This window comes from Sitophilus oryzae, unplaced genomic scaffold, assembly GCF_002938485.1.
Source record: "Sitophilus oryzae breed Bouriz unplaced genomic scaffold, Soryzae_2.0 scaffold_1497_pilon_pilon, whole genome shotgun sequence".
Classification (NCBI taxonomy): Eukaryota; Metazoa; Arthropoda; class Insecta; order Coleoptera; family Curculionidae; genus Sitophilus; species Sitophilus oryzae.
In genome coordinates, this window is record NW_022146166.1 from 478,176 (window position 1) to 493,193 (window position 15,018).

A 15,018-nucleotide genomic window follows, 5' to 3' on the forward strand; every position below is an offset into this window, starting at 1 on the left:
ATTTATTTTTTAATATCTCTGAAACTATCGTAATATATTTATTCATATCTTAGGGTTATGTAAAGTGATTGGAAAGAAAGCCAAAAATGCAATAATATACAGCGTGTTCCATTTAAAAAAAATCATCCAGTCCACTCACACTTCTTTGAGCCACCCTATAGAAGTTAAAATATTTTCCTGAAATACATCCTGGTACATACTTTAGGTTTGCACTTTAACAAAATTCTCAAGTTTTTTATTCTAGGAGCTACAGATGCCCGACGCACTATTGCCGGACCCTGTATAAGCAGTAAGTTTAAGTGGCAAGAATCCTTATATAATTTTATTCTAATTATAATAGTATATATTAATATTTGGTCAGTGATTCTACGGATAAAAATAAGACCTAAAATAAAAAAAATAAGACCCAAAAAGTTCCTATGAATATATGCCCTAAAATGATTCCCGAAGTTAACAGCCCTGGAATAGCCTTATTAGCCTACAATATATCTGGAGAAATCACAATGAAACAGGCCCGATAGCCACCCAAAAACCTAACCTAAATAAATATACAATTTTTAAGCAATTACACAGACATATAGAAATATACCATTCAAAAAGCTTGTTAACTTCAATGGATAATTACACCATTGGGTAAACCCCACTCTCCAAACTGAATTTCCATTCTAACGCAAGCCTTCAGCTGTCAACAGACGAAAACTATTAAGTTGTTTTGAATAATTTCCGTTCGAATCAGACTTTTTTAGAGTCGAATTAAAGTCGAATGGCTTTCTTGTACCCGAACAGAAAAAAGAAAAAGGGGGGGGAAATGTTCTCGGAACGAAATAGTAAATTATGTAGTCCGACATTAACATGCAATTTATCCGGAATAATAGATTATATTTGTATTATTCAAATCGAAGTGTCAAACGGAGAAAATTCATTTTAACGCTAATGTTTTCTGCTGCGGAACGAACATGTTTATTTAATGAGCTCGCGTTTGTGTACGGCTTGGATTAAAACACTTCTGAACTCGTTAGCGCAATTGAGGGGATGGTGGAATACAGAAAGTAATGGTTATTTTGCTATTTTGTTGTACTCAGTTCCTTTCGTTCTATTTCTTTCAATTTTTATTCAAGAGCAAAATATACAGGGTTGTTCACCACATACGACACGGAGTATTGTAGTTAAACGATTAAATTTTTGCAAATTGTAAGTTTTGGGTTCGTTGAAGGACTATTAGAGCTACAATTTAAAAATATTTTTACAAGATACAGAGTGTCCCAAATAAGTAAAATATCAAAGTTGTATTTTTTAAATGTAACACCCTGTATATTATTACATTTTTAGTTTCTAATGATTAAAATAAAGGTAAATTTGATTAAGGTTTACCGCATTTTAATGTTATAGTTTTTGAAATATTTAGGTTTTGTCAAAATACAATAAATTTTAATGCTTTTATTTCTAGGGTGTATTTAAGTTTTTAAAACCAAATATTGTACTGAAGTATTTCTATTTACTAAATTTTGTGCTGCAATCATAAAATTATATTATTTTATACAGAGAGGTTCGTAATTTATTTTAAATAATAACTAGCTTTAAACGGCAATAACTTCTTTAATTTAAATGGAACACCCTGTATATTTTATGAGAATCACATGCACAATTTAATTGTCTATCAAATAGTATTATATCATTTTTACCTATGTCTTCAGGTTTTCGTAGAAAATGCATTTTCTTATAATTTAGACCTCAATTATCAATATAGCCATGGAATATTGACATTTTAGATTTTTTTTAAAAATGTAACAAATTTTTAAAGGGTACAGATACTAATATTGTCGATATAGTTCGTTTATGCCATTAAAAAATAAAAAAAAATGTTTAAATATTTGTAAAAGAGGACCAATTAATATGATTCGAGTATATACTACATTAATTGACTGTTTGCGTGGATTAATAATAATTGCTCCAAATACTAAGAAACTGAATTTTGTATGTGCATTAGATAGTGCGGTAAAAAGTAACACCTTAAAAATGTTATTTCATTTTTTGACGAATGCTTATTTTATAACAACAGAAACGTTCATTTCATAACTTATTATTATATTGATTTCTGATTCCAAATCCACATTTATTTAGAATAATTTATTAACTAACACAATTGTAATTAATTAATATTTGGGCGGAAATAATGGTGTTATATTTAATTAATGGTATACTTTTTTATAAAGATTTAAATAGTTTTGTTTTTGTATACAAATAGGCTGGTAATATTATCGCTTTTAGCATCTGCACATTTTGTACATTTGTTGCTTTAAAAACAATCTAAAATGTCAATATTCCATGGGTATATTGATAAATGAGGTCTAAATTACAAGAAAATGCATTTTCTACGGAAACTTCAAGAGGTAGGTAAAAAACGGTATAATACAATTTGATGGACAATTAAATTGTGCATCTGATTCTCCTAAAATATACAGGGTGTTCCATTTAAATTAAACAAGTTATTGCCGTTTAAAGCTAGATATTATTTAAAATAAATTTATAGACACTCTGTATGAGGTAGTATTATTTCTATTATTGCAACACAATAACTGATCAATAATTAAACTTCAGTAAATATTTAGTATTAAAAACTTTGATACCCTTGGAGAAATGAAGCCTTAAAATTTTTACTGCAATTTCACAAAATTGAAAATATTTCAAAAACGGTAAGGTTTAAGTGTGATAAACCTTAATCAAATTTACTTTTATTTTAATCGCAGAAACTAAAAATGTAATAATATACAGGGTGTTTTATTTAAAAAAATACAACTTTGATATTTTTTACTTATTTGGGACACTCTGTATCTTGTAAAAATATTTTTAAATTGTAGCTCTAATAGTCCTTCAACGAACCCAAAACTTACAATTTGTAAAAATCTAATCGTTTAGCTATAATACTCCGTATCGTATGTGGTGAACAACCCTGTATATCAAGAAAAATAATTTCTTAATTGAAGTCCAGAAATATTACTTTATTAATAACTAGCGTGTACCCGCGACTTCGTTCGCGTCGAATTAATCATTTGTCATGGTGATGATAAAGCAAAGCAAGAATTTCCATTAACATACAAACTGGGTAAAATTTTCTCACATTTATGTCAGCATGAGAAAAAACAATATGGCGATATTGTAATATAACTCGGTAATATTTGAGGGGTAGTTTCATCTCGTTGGAATTTGACTTTCGAAAAATCTGTTTGCCAAAAATAAGCTTTTTACGTCAAGCAGTTTAAGCAGAATTGTGGTTAATCAATTGCCCAACTTTTTGGAACACCCTGTATGATTTTTTAAAAAATTTGAAAATATGTAAAAAACAAAATAAATTATGCGTGCCCAAGCGTTTTCCCGAAAGACTAACCTTTTCTATATAACAAATATTGTAATATTTGAGGGGCGTTTTCACCCTCTTGGAATTTGAGATTCGAGAAACATCTCCTTAGCGAACTTCTACACCCCACAGTCAATCCGTTTGCCAAGAATCAGCTTTAAACGTTAAGCAGAATCGTGATTACTCAATGGTCATATTTTATGAAACACCTGTATAAATTTTTAAAAAATCTTAAAATATTTAAAACAACAAAATAAAATATATTTGTTTAAGAGTTTTTCCGAAAAACTCACCGGTTTTTAAATAAAAAATATTCTAATATTTGAGGGGTGGTTTCACCCCCTTAGAATTCGAGTTTCGAAAAATCTCTTCTTATCGAACCTCTACACCCTAAAGTCAATCCGTTTTCCAAAAATCACCTTTTTACGTCAAGCGCTTTAAGCAGGATCGTGATTAATCAATGACCAGATTTTTCGAAACACCCTGTATACATTTTTAAAAAATCTAAAGTTATGTAAAAAATCAAAATAAAAGTATATTTTATACGTGTTTAGGCGTTTTTTTCGGAAACTTGACCGTTTTTTAAATAAAAAAATATTGTAATATTTGAGAGGTGGTTTCACCCCCTTGGAACTGGAATTTCGAGAAATCCCTTCTTATCGAACCTCTACACCCTAGAATCAACCTGTATGCCAAAATTGAGCTTCTTACGTTGAGTGGTTTGAGCAGGATCGTGATTAATCAGTGAGTCAGTCACTTAAGGATTTTATATATTAGTATCGATTCTACTAGTTCCTGGAAAACGCATATCTTTGAACAATAACTAGAAAAGCAAATTTAAAGCAACGTGTTTGTAATGCTTATATATATTTGGTAGACAATGATTCAGTGTTAAAACTAAAAGAGTTTTATTCTTTTGACTTCTTATTGACTTCCATTGTCTTTATTTATTTTTCTTACACAACGTTTCGGTCAGAAGTGAACTACAGTTGTAAACTACAGTTCACACTTGATAGGTATCCCCTTATGTAGGGGTGGGGCTAATTTTCACACTTCCCGTACATTTTCTTGATTTTTGTAAAAGCCAAATGTTAAAGTACTTAGCAAAACATAGACATCCAAAATCTCATTCAAATCAGACTAACGGTGCTTAAAATATCTTAAAAAACTTGTCTGTTTCTAAAGTTTGATGCCCTCTACCGGTCAAATAAATCATTTTTGTATAGAGGTAAATTGTGCCCAATGAACTTATTTTGATTCTAAAGATACGTAGTAGTTCTATGTCTACGGAATATTGGGACACCCTATATCATCATTTCAACCATTTCCAATTATGGTGTAACCTACCTCACATATTGAGCTAATCTCTGCTGAATGTTTTATTGCTGGATGTATTTAGTTCGATGATTTGTGCTTATAATTGACGACAATATAATGTATAAAACTTAAGTCTTTACAGTTTAGAAAAATTACCTCAAGAATCTGTAAATTAGGATCTACTAGTGAACCTGTTTAGTCTAGGGGCTAGCCCACATGAGTGACGTTATTGCAATACTCACATTAATTCCATACACCAAATCCATTATAATTTAATTTTAAAGTATTTATGATATACCCTATTTAATAAATATCAATCAATAATAAATATCACACTATAATTTACCACAATTAAGATAAAACAAAATTGGTTAAACAACGTGTTAAAGAAATGATTTAAAAACTACAGAGTATTGCGTGCATTGCGTGCGTAAAAGGATTTGTTTTATGTTGATTACACACTCAATGAATAATTAGTGTGTAGTTAATAATTAACAGCTAAAAGACGATTTCAATATACCAAAGATTTATAAGAGAATAAATATGAAATATAGCTTAAGAGTTCATAAAAAATAATTAATAATTATTTGTTAATTTAATATATAAAAAATTGTTTAATATAAAATATTAAACTAATAATTTTTATAAGATATATGAAAAATAATTTTTAATAAGTTTCTTAACCTAAACAAAAAAAAATAGTGCACAACCTTGTAGTGTATGAAACATGTTTATTTATTTTGAAAATTTCATTATTTTAATAGTAATGTAATTACCAATAATTTTACATAGATATGTCCCTAAGGTGTGTCCAAATCGCTTGCGAACAGTCCGTGACGTTCTGTTAAAATGACATTATATCTAGTTAATCTTTAAAATTAACTAATTGTCAGCAAGTGGTTTACAATCTGCCTAAGGAACAAGAAATGCTTAACGTTTCGGAAAGTATATTATGTCTTTCCATCGTCGGAAGTAAAAAATACAATGAACAGAGAAAAAAACTATTTAAAATATATAAATGCAACTATTCGACAACACTTTAGTTTTTTTTAACAGATACAACTACAAAAACCGTTGACGTTCTGTTGAAATGACATTATATCAAGTTAAACTTCAAAATTATAGTCTGTCCAACGAGAAGATCCTTGACAGTGATAGATGTGTCTGTCATTTTAATTTCATAGTAGTTTATTTTATTTTATAAAGAAATAAGTTGGTACAACTGGAACGCATAGCGATATATTTAAAATTTGATTGACAAGATGACAAATGATTACTTCAAAATATTGTGAAAAAAACTGTATAAAACTGAAAAAATGTAATCGAGTTATTTTATTTAATAAAAACGGTATGTGTTAATACAAAACAAACAAGAACAAGACACTACATACCAAAAAAATATAAAAAAGAACTATTATTTACTTTCAAGCTTTATGAAACTACCCGCATTTTGTAATATTCCACAGGAATAAATAAAACAACATAGGTAAATAAAACAAACTATTTTATTAATAATAACACCTACCAAATTTTATACCTTAAAGGTTGATTAATTAACTTTAATTTTAATTTTTTTAAACCAGCACCTTTTGACATTATTTTTCTGCAGTACTAAAATCCATTATTTACCTATCGTGTGGTGTCGATATTTTACAGCTACTCCAGTTTTTAGTATGTGTTTAGTTTGATCCTTCTACCATATACGAGATGCACTTATCTACGACGAAATGGTATACAAACTTTATCGATGGCAACTTCATTGGTGTATAAGACTTTCTGCCTGGGCAGCGAGTATTAACCATAAACTGTGCTCTGGGTCTACAGTTAATTTTCACTCGATTTTTCCTCCACTTGACTTCAAAAGACAAAAAACAAACGTAATAATACGAATCAAAATGCATCATCTTCCAAAACGCAGGGTATTTAACAAAAGTTGACACAAAATTATAACCTATAATTTGGCAAGACTTTGACAAGCGTCAAAAAATGACAAAAATCTAAAGGCGAGTTCATACGCATCGGCGTCCGTTTGTCGTTCATCGTTCCGTCAAACCAATAAAATTGAAATACGATCTGTCATTTCTTAAATAAACCAATAAAACTGGTTAAAATCAACAAGACACGACGCATGACGGATTTATATTTAAACCCATCCATAGATAACTTAAAAATGATTAGAAACTTTTTTTAGTAAAATAAATAGATTGGTATGGGACATCATCTGCTTTTCTTCTGTCATCGTCTGTCGAAAGCTTACCTGAGAAAAAAACAGAGTATAACTATTAACTACCTGAAAAAAAATACTTAATAAGGTAAAACCAAAACGCTTCAAACTTTCTGTGTGATTATTTTTAATATGTTTTTAATTTTTACGTATGTTATGTTTATTTATGTTATGTTCTTTAAAATCAAAGAAGCGACTGACAATACATTACTAACATCTACAGATGTATGAGCAATACATTTATTTTAAGATTGTGTTGACATTTATTTTAACTTTATTAGATTGTATTAAAAAGCCTCTTTAATTTTTCTTTTACAGCCTATCGCCTTCTTTCGTTATAATTTTTGAGTTGTTAAAATCTACTCTGTGCCCTGTGTCCCATGATTGCTGACAAATCTTAGATTTGTGAAAGTCGCCCTTTCCTAAATAATCTTAATTTTCTTTATATATAAACATGTAAGGATCTAGACGTTTCACTAATATAAAATTTATTGCATTCACATCGTATTTTATACAGAGAAGACCAGGCTACTAGTAACATAGCAAGTTGCCGGACGAATTTACGTTTACCCGTTTTGCATTCGTACTCGAGAGTCACTGCCGGCTAGTCGGCTGGTCAGGCAGTACGCAGTTGCAGTTGTGCTTGGACGGGTCGGTCATTTTTTTAAATGTTTACCTTCACTTAAGGTAACATTTAAAATAAAAATACTTAAATATTTATTATTTGAGTATGTTTACAAGCAAAAACTAAAAATAAATAAATTCTCTAAACCCAAAAAAAACTATAATATTACTCTATATAAAAAAAAGTTATAACAAGTGTTCAAAAAGTCCACCTTCTTGTGCTAGACAGAAGCCTAGGCGGTCGTAAAATTCCCGTCTGACATTGGCTAACATATTAGGGCTAATAGTTTGGAAAGCCTCTCGTATTTTTACTTGAAGCTCATCCAGATTATTAGCCCTATTATGACCATACACTTTGGATTTTACATAACCCCACAAAAAGAAATCATTGGGAGAAAGATCTGGTGATCTAGCGGGCCACAAAATAGTTTCATGTCCACTAATTAAACGGTTGGGAAAAGTATTGTTCAAATATTCTTGAACAATACGGGCATTATGCAGGGCAACCGTCTCAACAATTTGATTACTTGAAAACGTGGGATTTTGATCCGCGGTAGCACAAACGAACACTTGCTTTAACTCCTGTTCTTCATACAATCAACACATCAGGCTTGTTTGTGTTTTAGTGGGGACACGCACCCATGTGTTTCAAAATTATTAATAACTCTTGATATAGTAGATAAAGATGGAATTGGCCTGTTTACAAAAGTTTGTGGAAAAATTGTTTGTATATCCCGATAAGACCTATTTTGGAAATACCATTTTACAATTTGAATTTTCTCACGAACTTCATAAACATCCATTATTTTACTTAAAAAATAAATTTTACACGAGAACGGTCGCGAGAATCTACGTATTCGTTTTGGCTATTAAAACACGAATAAATACAAATTCTGAAACATTCTTATCACATATCGACCTATTTTTATTTTCTCGCATTTTTTCGCCTGCTTTTTATCCGGCGGACGGGTATATGCTAATTCGTCCGGTTCTACCTATGTTACTACTACGGTGGTCCGGTCTGTATATTACATTTTTTGTTTGTTGTTCAGTATTCATTGGTTTAGTGTGTGTTAAAACGGATCTAAGTGTATTTTGTGTTTTGAAAGAAGTTCGTATATAATAAATTAAAATACGTTTAATAAAGCTAACAATAACAGGAAATTTAACAATCCAAACTTAACAACATAATAAAAATAATACCATTATCTCAATAAATCCTATCTCAAATATGAAAATAGCAATAAATTTTCACCATTAAAACAGTTCTTAACAATCCAAACGTCTTTCCGACACAACGCTTTACCTTAAGTGAACAAAACCGAACGAAATAAAACCAGAACGACAACAAGTTCGACATCTCCCGTTGAATCGGTAATTTAAATGCGGGGTTAAGTAACGTCGTTATTCCGGAATGGCCGGAAATACCTGGAAAGTATATGTAAAGAAGTTGGAATCCGGAGTTTGCGGAAATCATCCGGCGGAAGCCGCGGGGTTGGAGCGACCTAGCAGCCGGTCGGGCGTAATTTATAGAGGGCATTATCTATGCGGGAAACTTGTCGAATAACAAGCAAGGACGCGACGCGACGTATGCACAACTTGGAAACGACAAAATGCCGATTTAGTCGCTCAGAACAGGACAACCATAAATACAGATATTACAGAGAATTGCAGTGAAATATTGTAAGAAGTGAATTGGAGAAATTCTCTAATTATTAACATATTCTATATAAATTTTAAAATACATAATTCATACATTAACATATGTAACATGTTATACCTATATTTCTTTGAATGAAAAGAATTTTGGACTTTCATTGTCTATTTATTTTAACTTACCCAACTTTTGTAGAAAGATGTATCACTGGCCTTTTGTAAGTATACAGGGTGTTTCAAAACAAATGCGAAAAACTTCAGGGGGTGATTCCTTGTTCAAAATAAAGGGTAGTTTGCTTTATAAACGTTGGCTCAAAAGTCAACCATTAGGGAGATATCGCGGTACAAAGATGGCGGAAAAATAATGTTTTTATTTTTTATCTTGAAAACAAAAAGAGATAGACTAATGAAATTTTACGGAAGCATTACTGTTATGAAAACACACTTTCTGGTAATTTTTTTACTTTTTTAAAATGAGTGGAAGGGGTTGAAATAAACTACCCCTATCATTCCTGTTAATGAAATTTAAAGAAAAATCTTATCAAACACATGCAAAAAAAATTAATTTTGATAAATTAGTTTATTTAGAAACTTTTTTATCTCTTGTGTTTTTTTGATAAAACTCACCGATTTGAAATTAAAAAATAAAATGTAAAGCATTACATGTCAGGACAAAAAACATTTTTAGATAAAGAATCAAGATAAAAAATAAGAGTTTAAAAAATAAGATAAAAAATAAGAGACAACTTCATTTGACAGTTATATTTTACCTTGACTGGTGCTCATAAGTAAATACAGGGCCATAAGAAAGGAGAAATATTTAAAAAGAAATCGGGGATAACTCGTAAATGGGCTAATCAAAAATATCTAAAGTTATTCTTTTTAGTGTGGGTTTTAGTGCTCTTCAATAAACCTAAATAGAATTATTCTCTAGAATAATCAGGGAAGCCAATAATTAAAATTAATTTTTACATGGGATTGCCCGGCTCGACGATGCAACACCCGCTATGTCTTTTTCAAGTCTCTTGAACGTAGATTCCTACAGAATTAAAAATTGTTAAAACTGGACAAAACACAATAACACATATTAAAACAATTATTTTAATTGTTTTTGGACATCACACTATAAAATTTATTACAATCGCATGGTATTTTGTATATTACATTTTTGTTTGTTGTCCGAATTCTACAAAATAACTATTTTATTTTGTAGATTTTCTCACAGTGGCAAAATACCCATAGGACTTTTTTGGAGAAACATTAATTTAACAAAAATCTCCATAAAACGGAATTAGTTAAAAAATAAATTAATAGTCTTAACATACACCCAACAAATCCTCCAATTTCTTCCGACCCCTTGTCAATCCTTAGATTAAATCGTCACCAGAGGAAAACAAGGCCCGGGTTTCCAAAGAGACATTTAATTCCATTTAGGATCAATTAATAATTCATTATTGCGGGTTTAAAAAGTTAAGCGACGGGGGGTGACATTAATCTGCTGACCCTACAAAAATGTCGATGTGACTAGCTCGACCCTTCAGAGAGCTTCCTCGTACGACTTGTACGGATTAAAATTTTACGTGAGTAGACAGTTTCAGAAATAGCGCTGACGCTCCTCAAAATTTCGCATTAAAGAGCACTCATAGCCCATAATTCGTGGAAATTATTATCTTTAATAATGATATAAAATATGTTCTTGGACTGTTATTGTTTTTATTGCTGAAATTTTATACGAGAATGTTTCACTTAGATGTAATACTAGTCGTTATCAAGTGAAAGCTTAACTAACATTTCTAGATATGTTTTGTAGTAGCTTTATTACTAGCTTAATTTCTACTTGATAACATCTAGCGATAAATTCAAGTCAATATATCGTATAAAAAGCCAACAATAAACACAGGGTCAGTCAGGCAAAGACTGTTTTTATAGTGAATATTTCAGAAGTTTAATAAATCTAATAATAAAAGAAATTTTAACAATCCAAACGTAACATATTAATAATGTACGTTTAGTACATAAACAATAATATTATAGCATATTTATCCAATTTCAAACCCTGAAATAACAATAAATTTTTACCATTAAAATAGTTACCGATATAATGATAAAATTTTCACAAGAAATAAACGCGTATCGTACACTACAAGGTTGTGTCCTATTCCTTGTTAGAACTTATAAAGCATATTTTATATTTTTCATTTTCATAATTTTGTCACTTGGTTACTTATTCCACTTTTTTGAATTAATATTTCTGTTTGCAATAATGAAACGTTGCGTAGAAAGATTTTAATTTCGACTTTGTAGATAATGTTATTTTATTAAATTTTTAGCATTAGGACGCTTTACTCTACAATATGGCAATTACTTATCAAAGGTACCGATGCGGGCATTCTCAGTGGACAACCTTACATTTGACTGTACCCAATTATTTCACGGCTTTGCTCTAGTATACTACTATACAGGGTGTCCCAGAAATAAGTGCAAATATTTTAACTAGTAGTATAGTTCAACCCCAGAAACACGCCTATGAGGTTTTTTTTGCAAAAAAAAAATTTTGAAAATTCGAAATTTTTTGAAAATTTTTTTGGATTTTTTTTTAGTTTTTAGTTAAAAAACATAATTTTTTGATAATAGGGCAACATAGATATTGGATTAAATTTACATGAAAGAAAATCCAGAAAAGATCCATTGGTTCTCAAAATTTTAGCAAAAAATCATTTTTTTGGAAATTTTCAAAGTAAAATAACTCCGTTATTTTGGACTTATTCGAAAAACGATAGAGAGAAAATATGTTTCTTTTATCGAGATCCATCACCTCTTAAAATATTTGCCCTTATTTTTGGGACACCCTGTATAAGCTCAGTAGTTTTTGGATTTAGATTAGTTTACACATAATATAACGGTTAATGATCATCTGACCGAAAAGTTGAATAAGCTAAATATAAAAAGAGACAACGAAAGTGTGAAATTTTTCTAGATTCAATTTTAAATCATTGTCTACTATATTCAAAGAAACATAAGGCTAACATGTTACGTACGTTAGTGTATGAATTATGTATTTTAAAATTTATATAGGATATGATAGTAATCATAGAATTTCTTGAATTTACCTTTAACAATATTTTACTTCATTACTCTGTAACATCTGTATTTATGGTATTTCTGTTCGGAGCAACTAAATCGGCATTTTTGTATATATTGACTTGCGTTTCTATACAGGGTGTTTCAAAAAACATGTGCCATCTTTCTTCCTCACGTAAAAATATGAATTATTTTTTATATCAACATAGGTCCGATTCAGATTTGTTTCATAGCTAAAAGGTGTTAAAGTTTTAATATTTTTTCGATTTATTATAATTTTCTTCCAAATACTTTTATCGTTTCAAATGAAATTTTAAGGGTTAAAGGTTACTCTAAATGCGACATATTTTAAAGCTGAAAAAGTGTTGACATATTTACCAGGGACATGCTGGAATATTTTTCTGAAAAAAGCATGTACACCACTAACTTTTTTTCTTTTGTTAGCGAAATAATGTAAACAGTTTAATACCGATTAAAAGTTATCTTTTGATATTTTGTCGATTTCGGCCTCCTTGATGACATAAACGCAATTTTATTAATTTGCCTTGATCCAAGTCTAATATCAACCTTTAAAAAATGTTCATATCATTAACTTGCGAAAATTTTAAATTAGTACTCATTGATTCCTCGTCAAAAAACATGAAAAAAAGTTCTTATAAACATGGGTATTGAAATGCATATTTTTAGTGTTACAGGATGTTAAAGATTTATAAAATTGTTTTTTTTTGTAATTATACTAAATACCATTATTTTTTTATTTGAAATTACTGTTGATTCAACTAATAGTAATAATATTCAATAATAAATTAAGTAAAATATATAATTTATTAATTTTATTTTAATTTTATTAGCTGTGATTAATAAAATTGCGCTTATCTCATCAAGGAGGCCGAATTCGACAAAATATCAAGAGATAACTTTTAATAGGCATTAAACGATCTGCACAATTTTGACCTTGATTGAAAAAAAGTCAGGAGCCCACATGTTTTTCTTTTGAAAAATATTCCAGTGATAACCCATTGTAACGCTATTACTTAATTTTTGTGATAACTAATTTATAGTGATTAAATTAATTAGCTTTTAATTATCAAATTATTTATAAAATAATTATTTTGTTTGTCTTGATTCGTATCGATCGATACTCGCGGAGATACGGCGCGCGCCGTTGTCCCCACTGTGTGTGCTGCTTTCCCCACTCCTGTAGACGAGAGCAGTACCGTTAGAAAATCAAAAGTCGTCAGTTGCTTGGTACCTGGTTTGCGAAGAGTCGACAGCTCCACTCTGCTCCGCCGAAGATAAAATTCGATAGAAAGCCTCGCTTTCTAGAAAGTGCTCACCCGACTACTCCCCGCAATATCCTCTCTTGCGCAGTGTCTTTTCTAGCGAAGTGCTACGCCACGTTTTTCATCAAGTGAAGCTTGTCGTTTGAAAACTTTCTTTTCAGTTTTCTTCACTCTATCACGTGAACGTGTGTCTTAGCCAACGCCTTCGGAAAAGCGGTGAGCGGCTTTACACTAAATTGTGAAAGGCCGTTCTCTGTCTTGCAAAAGGTGGCTGACTATGCAGAGCAGTAGGTAGCGTCCTTTGGTCAGTACTTTCACAAGTATTGTCGGGAGGCGTTTCCTGGGCCTAATCCATCCGTGATTGAGGGGAAAGCATGAAAAATCTACAATTTTGATCGTGGGATGCCGTTTTCACGTACGGTTGGATTGTGGGCTAGTGAACAAACGAAAGACAAGTTTCTTCTTCGGGTTAAGATAGGGTTTAACTGGTAACTTTTTGATTTCGCGATCTTGCCATGCCTGCGCTACCCGCCTGCCGTCTTCGTCCTGGTGCGCATGCGGTGCCCGATTTTCTTTAAGAAAGTAACAAGACACTGCGTAGGTGATTGAAGCGCTGTGTTGGGACCAAACGTCTTTCGAAAGTCATCCTAAGTTTCGAAAGTTAACACATGCGCAGCGCATTCTGCAACCGCAAATACTAGGGTGAGCCATCGCAGCCATTCACCTATCGCCTGCATTTCAGGGCCGCGCATGCGCCCTTTGTTAGAAAATAGAAAGTCTCGCGCTTGCGTAGAATCTTAATCCGCGCCATTTTGCGCGAAACCCCTGAGCCAAGACTTTACGGCTGCTTCTCAATCAATTTTAGTTTAATAAAATTGTTTATATTATTTTAATTTAGACTGATTGTTTTATTTTGACTTTACCTGCACCTTTCATACCTGGAGTCTCCACTGTTTAAAGGCTATCTGTACTGGCAAACGTGGACCTCTACCACTATAAATAACAGAGGTGGCGCCCGAGAGATCTAGATTTACCACTGGGCGTCAATAAGGCTATTTTTCGCAGAACCAAAGAAATAGAATGATGAATGTATCGACACTTTTTTAGCATTAAAATATATAGCACTTATAGTGACTATTACCCTCAAAATTTCATTCGAAACGCCAGAAGTACTTGGAAGAAAATTATAATAAATGGAAAACATATTAAGATTTTAACATTCTGTAGCTACGAAACAAAGCAGAATCGGACCTATGTTGATATGAAAAATAAATCTTATTTTTACGTGAGGAATCTCCCCACGAGATGGCACATGTTTTTGAAACACCCTGTAAAAGGGCTGTTAACATCTTGTTTTGCAAAGGGTTGCTATTATTGCCTAAGGATATTTCGAGTCGAAAGCCTTTTCAGGCTATGTGGCTAGTAGAAGTTAATGTTATTTTATTCCACTGATAGTTTGTTAAATTAATGTTGATACC